At 31.9% G+C, this 11,071-nt stretch overlaps 1 non-coding gene and 1 pseudogene across 1 annotated transcript; one reads left to right on the top strand and one right to left on the bottom strand.

Annotated features, from left to right (window-relative positions):
* Window positions 1-30: 30 nt before the first annotated feature.
* On the bottom strand, window positions 31-10,147 carry LOC113381286 (annotated as a pseudogene).
* A 511-nt stretch (window positions 10,148-10,658) lies between these two features.
* Window positions 10,659-10,750, top strand: Trnai-uau. Its single transcript is given in 2 exon segments — window positions 10,659-10,696; window positions 10,715-10,750. It is a non-coding gene; the product is annotated as a tRNA-Ile (tRNA).
* The last annotated feature ends 321 nt before the right edge of the window (window positions 10,751-11,071 follow it).

Raw genomic sequence — 11,071 nt, 5'->3', positions numbered from 1 at the left:
TTTCTCACCATACATTTGCAACAAGGCATCCTACTGGGCCTTTGAAGTTGAGCCATCTGTTTCTGCTATTTCTGCATTTTCTTCCAGCCTCTCCATATTCCTGTCTAATTCTACAGTGAGTTTTGGCCATTTCAGCAGATAAACAATCTCTTTCTGAAGTAAGTCTTGTTATTTCATGGTTTAATTGTTGAATTTCTCCGTCGCGCTGTTTGACTAGGGATTGTAAGGATTCAAGTACTTGGGTAGAATGGCCTGCACGGTAGACATCGTACATGGAACCAGCACCTCCGTCGGCCAGACTCGAGTTGCAGTCCGCTGAATCATCCTTTTTCAAAGGAAAAAAAACATTTAAATTTGCATCACCATTTTATTAATCAAAGTATATCATATTTACCAAATGCCACAATGCACTGTGGGCAGATCCTGAGCCACTCATTCTTCCTAAACTTAAGGTTGGTGATGACTCTCTTGATTGTTTTAACTGACTAAGATCCTGCATAGGTGTACTCGAACTGAATGTCACCATTGAAGATTGAGTTTTTTCTTTGTTCAGCATTTCTTGAAGATTATTTACTTTTCGTTTTTCAGATTCACAATTTGCTCTCTCATTTGATAATTGATTCTGTGTATAGGATAACTGATTTGAAAGTTCAGTAATACGGTCATGAAGGACTTTTAATTGAGTTGATTCTTCAGTTTGATTCCTGAAAAAAAAACATTACACTATTTAAATAAATTGTATGATACTGATTCAATGTATAGTATCTAATGTATACTATAAAAGATTTGATCAGTGATTTTAATGCAATCGAAAAAAAATTATTGAAATAACATTCCAGTTTTAAATAAGATGAGGATATTGCAATTCTTGCTAATAAGAACTAAATGAACAATCTAATTAAATTAATTTGAGGTCAAAAACCGAAGCATTATAATTCAAATATAATTAATGTCGTTCAATTTATGAAATGGTGAATATACTTTTTAGTCTCCTGCTTAACTTCTTCTAATTTAGTTCTCGCAGATTCCAATTCCAAAGTTAGTCTATTTTCATTCTCCATAGATTTGTTCAATTTCTCATTCAGATCATTAATTTTTATTCGCCATGTGCTATTTCTTCTTTGGTGGTTTTTTCATTTTCTCTCATTATTTTTAAGGCATTTTGCGAATCCTCTAAAATGTCAGTAAACATTAGAACAGATCATACAGATATTGACTATATGTTTTTTTACCCAATTTTTCCACTAAAATGCTTTCTTGTTTTTCCCAGGCCTTACTTCTTTTGCAGATGTTTCTTGCATCATTTCAAGTTGTCTCAAGAAAGGTTTTGTAGTTTCAATTCCACTTTCAGCTGAAAATATCAACCAGATGTTTAATTTCATTCAAATATTATAGAAACAATATCAAATTAATAAAATAAGTAATAATTTCGAAAAGTGTAAAGGGCATAATAATTGAATTAAAATAAATATTTAAATACTTTGAGCAAACGTGGAACAAAAATCATTTTTTCGACTGTAATTGTGATTAAAATGGTTTACGAGATTATCAGATTGTGTGATATCTTTAAAACTTATTAGCATTTTTTAGGAAAGTTATATAAAAAAGGATATAGAATACACATATATAATTATTTGTTTTATTATGAATGTGTTTTATCTATCAGTATTTTTATAAAAAACCTTTGGCAAATAACATTTATTTAATCACAAACACGGGAATTCTTGTATGAAACTTGTATAAATTTAATATATTTAAATACTAAGATAAGGGATGTTGTTTTGATAACATGTTAGTTCCCAAAACAAGGGCATTTCACATATTTTTATAATGACAATAAGATAGAAGGCTAAAAATTTCTTATAAGATACCTCACACCCGTAGCAAACAAATAAAGGCCACATACTTTTTCAAATTTTGGAAGCAGCCTGTTCAGAGTGATATGAAATATAAAATTAGCGAATAGAGTAGTAGAACGTCTTGTATCAGTGTAGTTAAAATGTTAAAGCCTTTAGAACAATAATAATAAACTTCGGCTGAAGCTGAAGGTCGTTCCGAAAGGCAATAAAATTATTGAAATAGGAGATTAAAATTTAATTGAAAAAAGAAAGACAAAATAGATTTTAATCAATTAAGTATGAAGAGTGATATAATAAAGTCTAATAAAGGTGTTTTAGCCAGACCGGAATTAATCGATGTGTTCAGAGAAAATTTAATATTTAGAATATGTTAGTGCCATATCCGAGAGCCTTGAGCTGAGACTCTCGGATAAACTCGGAGCTGAAACTCTTCTCGAAAAAGCAATATAAATATTGAACAACAAGGTGAAAAAAGACAAAATTGATTTGATCAATTAAATAGAATAATATAATATTTATTAAAAATATATACCGAGTTTGTTCGGCACGCAGTTCGGCGTCTTCAGCGCGCCTTATTAAGGCCTCCTTTTCCAAACGTGCTCGTTCAGCCCGTTCGCGATGCGAAAGCTCGCTTTGGGTTATTTGTATTCGCAGGTCATCAATTTGGGCTTGAAGAAGTGCGTTGTGCTCTTCACACCTACGTTTCTCAGCTTCTAAATTCGTCTGAAAATTGCAAAATAAAAGGTATATAAAGGGTTTTGTTTGATCCCACTACGATTTAGTATAAGAATTTTCAATATTTATATATTTCATTTTTTTAACAAAATTTTCGTCGATAACGAATAATAGTCATTATAGTAAGTTCACCTCGGAATTCGAGATACCCAGCTGTAAGTAGGAAAATACTTGTATATTGACACCCTAAAGTTGTCTCAAAACCTACATGTGGTAGAGACAACTTTAGGATGTCAATATACAAGTATTTAGAGATTTTCAGCTGGATATCTCGAATTCCAAGATCCTTACCTAATTTAAGCATAAATGTCTTGACTATAATTGTAATTACTGTATTTATTTAAATCCAGCCGTTTAGTATAAATTATTTGAATAGCGAAAAGAGTGCCATTTAAGTTTTATACAAAACCTACTATTATTATAATGAACAATAAATAAGTTTTAGAAAACGTAATGGCGACTAAATTAAAGATCGTTATCTTAACAAAGTATATTGCTATATCTATGAAGTATATACGCAATATACTGGATATACTTTAGTGATATATATAATCACTATACAAGGTATATCCACAATGAAAATTGTTTTAGAGATATTAAGTATACGTATTATAAAGCCGCAATAAGAATAACATAAAACGATAAGAATAACATATTTTTAACTTTCATTTGCCGAATTTTTGTTTTACATACATACTTAGATGTTAAAGGAACAAAAAAAATCAGTAATTATAAGCCTATATATGCAAATAAAAAGCAAAAAAAAAAATTAAACGACTTAGGTATTTAGTTGAAAATCCTCAAGCAAAGCGAATAAATATGGCTTGACCAACGTTATAGAATAAGATTTATACGTCATCACGAAAAAAGTCAATTATTTTTTAAAATATCGACAATTTGGAATGTGACCTGAAAGATACGCGGGCTCATAGATGGTTAACATGAAACATATTATGTACTTCAACTATAAAGTATATCATTAAATAAAATATATACACGATATAAATTGTGTTCGAGATAATAAATATTCATATTATAAAGCCGCAATAACATTGATAAGCTGTAGCGACAGCTAGTAACCACACAGGTCACAAAAAGATGTCTGTTGGGCATATGTTTGCCGCTGAACCCGAATCTAAAGTCAAAATTGGGGTTCAAATGGTAAAAAGTAAAAAAAAAAAATAGAGAAAAACAAGATCTCCGATTATAATTATGTCGTTTCCTGGTCCTTTTCATCTTAAATGACTATTGAGTATTCACTTGAATGATCTATTGTTTTTTCCTAGAATACATCAGCAAATTTGCAAACATATTTACTCCCAAATGCTTCTGGTTAACTTCTATAGGTAAAACCCTATTTGCATTTGAATATGTTTGTAAGTTACTGCTGTATTCTACAAAAAACTCAGTAGATCATTTAAATAAAACTCAATAGTAATTTAAGGTAAAAGGAGCCAGGAAAGGGGACAGAAATTAAAAGATTGTAAGTGTCATGCAGAAGAATTACTAGATCGGAGGCCTTGTCGTCTTTTTTTTTTAATTTATTCAATTTTTTATTTGACTCCCAATTTTGACTTTAGATTCGTCTCCAGCGGTAAAAACATTGGAAAATATATGCCGCACTCCTAATACAGAAAACTGTTTTTTGTGGACCTGTGTTTGTGTTATACTATAAAATTGATTCGTTTATTCGATTAACAAAAACGAAGTTAATTGAAGTTTAAACGTATTTAATCGGAATTTTAATCTTTTCATTTGCCAAGGCTTATTTAAATATATTGCCCTATATCTACATATATATAAAAATAAGTCGGGTTTTCCTTCCTGACGATATAACTCCAGAACGCATGAACCGATTTTCAATGACAATTTTGCATTCGTTGGAAAGGTTTCGGGCTCCGCAAGGATTATAGCTAAGAAAATTAGTGGTGCATGGCATCGTGCCTTAATGCAAATTACTGGAACTTCACGCACCGTAATTAAAAATTCGAGTAATGACATTAGTGAGAATTATCAGAATTATGCTTGGTTAAGTCAACGAGCAATTCTTACCGCAAAGAATAATGATGTACACGCACTGAATTTCACCATTCAATCAAAAATTGCTGGCGATTTGGTGACATACCAATGATTCCGACTGGTCTTCCGTTTGACTTCAAACGATTGCAATTTCCAGTTCGCCTTGTGTTCGCAATAACAAGTCGCAAGGCCAATCGCTTAGTGTTTGCGGAATAAATTTCAAATAGATTATTTAGAAAATCATTGTTTTTCACATGGGCAGTTATACGTTGCCTGTTCACGAGTTGGAAAACCATCCGCTTTGTTTGTGTTAACGTCAGACCAAAAAACAAAAAAAGTGGTTTACCAAAGAGCACTTCAATGAAACGGATAATTTGCGGATTCCCTTTCATTTACTTAGAGAAGTTCAACTAAAAAAACACTTCATTTTTGTAATCGAAATAAATTCATTACTGTTGTGTAATAAAATCAATTTTTTCCTTTCAAATATAAAACAAACAAAAAATTTCTTCGTCTTTCTCACGAAACCATCTGGTGGCAAAACGGGGTTCGTCGGGTTTGCTTTTTTGCGTTTTTAGTAATCCTATTAAATTCAAATTAAATATATGTTTAGAATTATTATCCTATAAGTTGTGCGACCATAATTATTAAATCTGTAAAATAAGATATAGTGATGGTGGTGTAAACATTATTAGTATTATTATATCAAAAGTGTTATGCAATTCGGTTAGATACTAATAATTAAAATACAAACAAGGTATCAATCAAGAAAAAATATTAATTACCAAAGCTTTGTCGCGTCTACTTAATTCGCCGGTAGCCCTGCATCGTTCAGATAATTCTTGTCGTGCTGCGTCAAGGGACTTTTTCATTGTTTCTTGCTTCTGCAAGTGGTCCTCCACTTCGCCGCGGTATTGCGCCACGTCGCGCACCAGTTTTGCGTTCTCCGAGGTAAGGCGGTCGATAGCGGCGACCTGGTCGCGCTCCATATCATTCTTGGCACTTAGGGACCTTTTCAGTCTTTCGGATTCTTGGGTGAGCGATTCAATTTCATCTCTATAGAAATACATAAATTCATTATTAAACACAGTTCTATACTGAAAGGCTGCGTTTTTTACAAAGTACTTCCTAAAATATCATTATGAATAGAATAATTAATGACCTTAACGAATAAATAACTCGCTACTTTTTAATATAACATAAATATTTTTTATATTCATGGGTATTCGATATTAAAATATTTATAATTTTTTTTATTAACTTCCCGTAGGGTAAGTTATAGTAATCGCAAAAAATCGAAGATGAACATTTTTATTTATCTTTACGTTTCAAAGGTTTTTGAATATTTTGGCATACCTTACATTAGAAAAAATGGATGTATGTGCGGATACAAATTTTGGTCGACGATTTCGGAAACACGGATAAACCGATTTAAATAATTTAAAAAACATTCGATTCGTATTGATGATGAGACGTGCTGATTACTTTTTGCCGAAGGCAGGTCTAGCCGTTCCGAAGATACGGGGCAAAAAGTGCCAAAAACGGTAACTCAGTTTTTAGGAGAACGGAACCGATTTTAATAAATCAAAAAACATTTTACTTGTATTGACAAGATGAAGAACTGATTGAAAAATTTTTGGGAAGGCAGATCCGGCGGTTATGGACTCTCAATAAAAATTCAATTTCAATTTCAATTTTATAGGGATTTTAATAATGTGTACACATTCTGTGTAATTTTTTTTGGGTTCCGTACCAAGATTTACGGCCATGCACCCCACTACACGACAACAAGTAGAACTGTAGGATTAATAAAAAAATTATATCTTCTGACTCAAAATCTTCTGACCATTGTCAGAGACAATCATGTCACATATGATAATGTAACGTTTCCCGTAGGGTAAGTTATAGTAATTGCAAAAAAATCGAAAATGAAAATTTTTATATATCTTTACGTTTCAGAGGTTTCTGAACATTTAGGCATACCTTAGAAAAAATGAATGTGTGTATGTGTGTATGCGTGTGTGCAGATACAAATTTTCAGATACAAATGACCATTAGACATATGCACATCAAATTATCAGATATTTTATAGAGATTTTAATAATAAGTATAAATTTTGTTTAAATTCCTATGGGTTCCGTACCAATGCCATGCCAATGTCTATCCGTCTATCTGTTAGACGGCTTACGCCCTTCAATATTTCGTCTTTATGCAGTTAAAGCAGTACGATTCCTTCGAAAAAAAAGTATAGAATTTTCAAGATATTTCAAAATAAAGCAAAAAATTTTTTCAAAGTCTTTTTTTTTCAAAAAAAGTAAATTTTTGTCAAAAATTTATAGTTTCTCAAAAATCTAATTTTTTCAAAGTAATTTTTTTTAAAAAAATAATAGTTTTTTTCCAAGCAAGAGCTGGAAGTTACATAAATTTTCCTTAAGGCGCGATGCCATGCGCCCCACTAGTTCAATCTTGCTCTTGTGGCAGTGGGTTTGGATGATCCTCGAAGCGGCTTTTTTGTTGTCTGAATGTGTTTGTATTTTTGTGTTCATGTCGGAACACAATAAACAATGAAATGCGAACACATATAAAATAACGAATTGCGCAGTTTTTAATCATAAAACGTGTGTTAATTCAAACGATTTACTACGTTTTTTTTGTAGAATATTATTGTTGTTTTCAAATCAATCGATAATATTATCTATCTAGGTTTCTTTTTTTTCAAAAACAATCATATTTCTTCAATACAAATTTATGATATTATTTATTTATGAATAAACGTTTAACGCAAACTGATACTATTACGTCCACGATCTAAAAGGGTATATTTTTATATGATTACTAGCAAATCCGACGAACTCCGTTTCGCCACCAGATGGTTTAGTGAGAAAGATGAAGAAATTTTTTGTTTGTTTTATATTTGAAAAGGAAAAAATTGATTTTATTGCACAACAGCGATGAATTTATTTCGATTACAAAAATGAAGTGTTTTTTAGTTGAACTTCTCTAAGTAAATGAAAGTGAATTCGCAAATTATCCGTTTCATTGAAGTGCTCTTTGGTAAACCACATTTTTTGTTTTTTGGTCTGACGTTAACACAAACAAAGCGGATGGTTTTCCAACTCGTGAGCAGGCAACGTGTAACTGCCCATGTGAAAAACAATGATTTTCTAAATGGCACGATGCCATGCACCACTAATTTTCTTAGCTATAAACCTTGCGGAGCCCGAGACCTTTCCAACGAATGCAAAATTATCGAAATCGGTTCGTGCGTTCTGGAGTTAAATCGTCGGGAAGGAAAACCCGACTTATTTATTTATATATATATATATATATATATATATATTATATATTATATAATATATATATATGTAGATAAATTATCAATGCCGATTGAAACAGTAAATACCTCGGATTAAAATTAATAAATGAGATAAAAACTATTTATTTGTTAAGTGTATATAAAAAAAATTAAATTACTGAATAAATCAGTTATTTCCCACGTTTTATAGTTAAACTTACCGCTGTTTTTTCATGAAAGCTTCGTTCTCTTTCTCTTTAGCCCTTAACTTTTTAATGATGTTACCATACTGTAGCTGCTGCTTCGATAGTTTTTCACCTTCTTCCCTCAATTCTCTAATAATTTGCTCTTTTTCGCTTATAGTACTTTCGATTTCACTCCTGCTCATCCTCATGGCCGTTTCTTGTTTTACCGTTTCTAGTTGTTTTCTCAAATTGTCTTTATCGCGAATCGCTTGTTGAAATTTCTTTTCGAGCGCCGATAGCCTTTGCGTATATTCTTCAGTTACACTACATACATCCATTGCATCTTGTTTATTTATTGGATTCCAATTGGTTTCTTAGATCAACGTTAGCTTCCATTAATTCTGCATTTTTACGACCAATTTCCAAAAGTTTATTTTCACGAGCTTCTAAAAGATCCGTTAATTCTATTATTGTTTTTGCTAATTTATCATGTTCAGAATCTTCACTCATGCTATGACTTGAAGTTTCACTAGGTTCTCTACAATGGCCCCTGGTTTTAGAAATATCTTTCGATACCATATGAGTACTGCTTGAGTCACCATTTGGACTTGAAATGATTTCGATATCAGACGACGTTGTTGTTTCCAATTCATCAGCTGAAGTATGTTCTGATGTTTGCTCTGATCCTACTTTAACAATATCACTGCTCTTCTCAGAAGATATAGGTGAAAATTCTCGATTATTTGATGAAGTTATGGATCTAACATCTTCAAAACTCTGCATAGATTCAGATAAAGTAGACTGATTGCATAATTTTTCAGTCATTGCTTCTTCCAGCATGGACTGGACAACATTTGTTGACTCATCTACTATAATCGTTTTTTCACTTCCTGAACCCTCAGATTCATAACTTGCTCCGATGACTGATGGAATGAATTCAGATTCTTTCATTTCTAATCTACTAGTATTTAAGTCTTGTTCCAGACATAAATGCAAACCAGTTTTTACAGGCGCTCTTGTAATTGGAACGTCAATTGTACGGTCAGATGATGTAGACAATTCACTATGACCAGAATCGCCCATCTGCATAAGAAAAGGTCGTAAGGGTTCTAAAACTGTTATAGCTGTATTTTCAGAAACAGAATTATAAGAAACAGAGTCATCTGCTATACTTAAGTCTTCTTCGCAAAGATCATCAGGTATAACTTCTACACTATCAGGAGACGTTTTACAGAATCTATCTTTAGAATCTGTGGGAGTATGTTCACTACTGCTGGGAGTGACAAGTTCAACACTAGTATCAGTAGGGCTTATGAATGGTGATGTGTTACCACTATTTGTACACATTGACAATCGGTGACTTTCACTGCCAATGGCTAGGATTTCTACTGATTCAGATGTAGTGCCTATTGGGGCAGAGCTTGGAGATGTTAAATTTGATCCAGGTGTCGTTGGAAGGCTTAAAAGCTCTAAAGATTCTGTACTGTTATTATTGCTTTCATTAGAAATTGTAGACAATCGATTGTGGTTGCTTATTGTGTTGGAATGATCCCTATGTTTAATTTGTTTGTTTTCATTTTCTGAGGAAACTCTGATGAGCTACCTCTACATGGCTCAGGAGTTTCTTCTATAGAATTTTACAACTAATGGCTATTGCCAATTCTGCTAGACACCCATGTCTATCATCACCTAAATCTGTGGTTAAATTTTTGTTTCTTTAGGATCAAAAAAACGATCCAGTGAATGAGCCCAAATACTTGTAGAAATACCAGATGATGGACTTTGTAGCTGAGACGGGCTTTGTGCATAATGGTCTCACTCATCTTGTTTTGAGATTCTTCAGACTCCAAGTTGCTGTCTATGTCATCATCTTCTTTAATATCTAATGCTTTGTCAATAGTTTTTTGTGCTTCTTTCAAAGCTGATTTTGCGAGATTCGCAATGCCGGTTGTATCAAACCAACTCATTATATATAAATGACATTTGTTTGTTTATATCAGAAATGATAAAAGCAGGAATGTAAAACATTTGGGCAATCAGATAATATATCACTCCTTCAGTTAACCACAAATAATTAAATAATTTGACATTGTTCATAAATTTAAGTATTACATATGCAAATCATGCATATTAAACATAACTATTTAAATTAACTAATTTCATAATATGTAATTAACCTCGTTATAAATTTTGTGATGAAAAACCTTAGTATTCACCTCCCATTAACATTTTACATTAAACGTCACATCAAATATATTTACATGATTTATATCTATAATAAAGAGTATAATAATGAGAAACGTATTATTTTTGCATTGAATATTGCTAACCGTGCACTTTGACAACTATTTTGACAGAACTTTGACAACACATCAAGACACGGCCATGTTTGTTGTGGTTTTCATGTGAACGAGTACGATTTGCGATTATTTAACCCTAATTATTTTTTTTATAATCATTCATTTATTTCATTAATTATTGAATAAAAAACGGTCACAAATTGAATATAAATACTATTTATAAAAATTTTCACTTATAACCGGCTTATTGTCACTCTCACACATAGCTCCAGTGGCGCAATTGGTTAGCGCACGGTACTTATAAGACAGTAGTCGTGAGCGATGCCGGGGTTGTGAGTTCGAGCCTCACCTGGAGCAATTTTTTTTACTTTGATTTTTTGCTATTTCAAATAAAATTATTTGTATTTTTTTCTTATTTTGTTTTGCAGTTATTTTTATTTGCGTTGTTTGAAAAGTATATTGTTTTTTCAATTTACAATACTTTTAAAAATACTTGTAACTAAAAAATATTTATAACTTGAAGTATTAACTAGGGTGCATGGCATACTGTCTTAAGGCAAATTGCTGGAACTTCCCGTACCGCACGTGTAAATGAGTACACATTATAAAAATCTCTATAAAATATCTGATAATTTGATATGCATAAGTCCAATAAACATTTTTAACCGCCAAATGGCA

The sequence above is a fragment of the Ctenocephalides felis genome, unplaced genomic scaffold (assembly GCF_003426905.1).
Source record: "Ctenocephalides felis isolate EL2017-DRISC unplaced genomic scaffold, ASM342690v1 CF-g0.4_SCAFFOLD_02769, whole genome shotgun sequence".
Classification (NCBI taxonomy): Eukaryota; Metazoa; Arthropoda; class Insecta; order Siphonaptera; family Pulicidae; genus Ctenocephalides; species Ctenocephalides felis.
The sequence above is the reverse complement of the archived record's forward strand: the minus strand, read 5'-3'. Positions and strand labels throughout refer to the sequence as shown.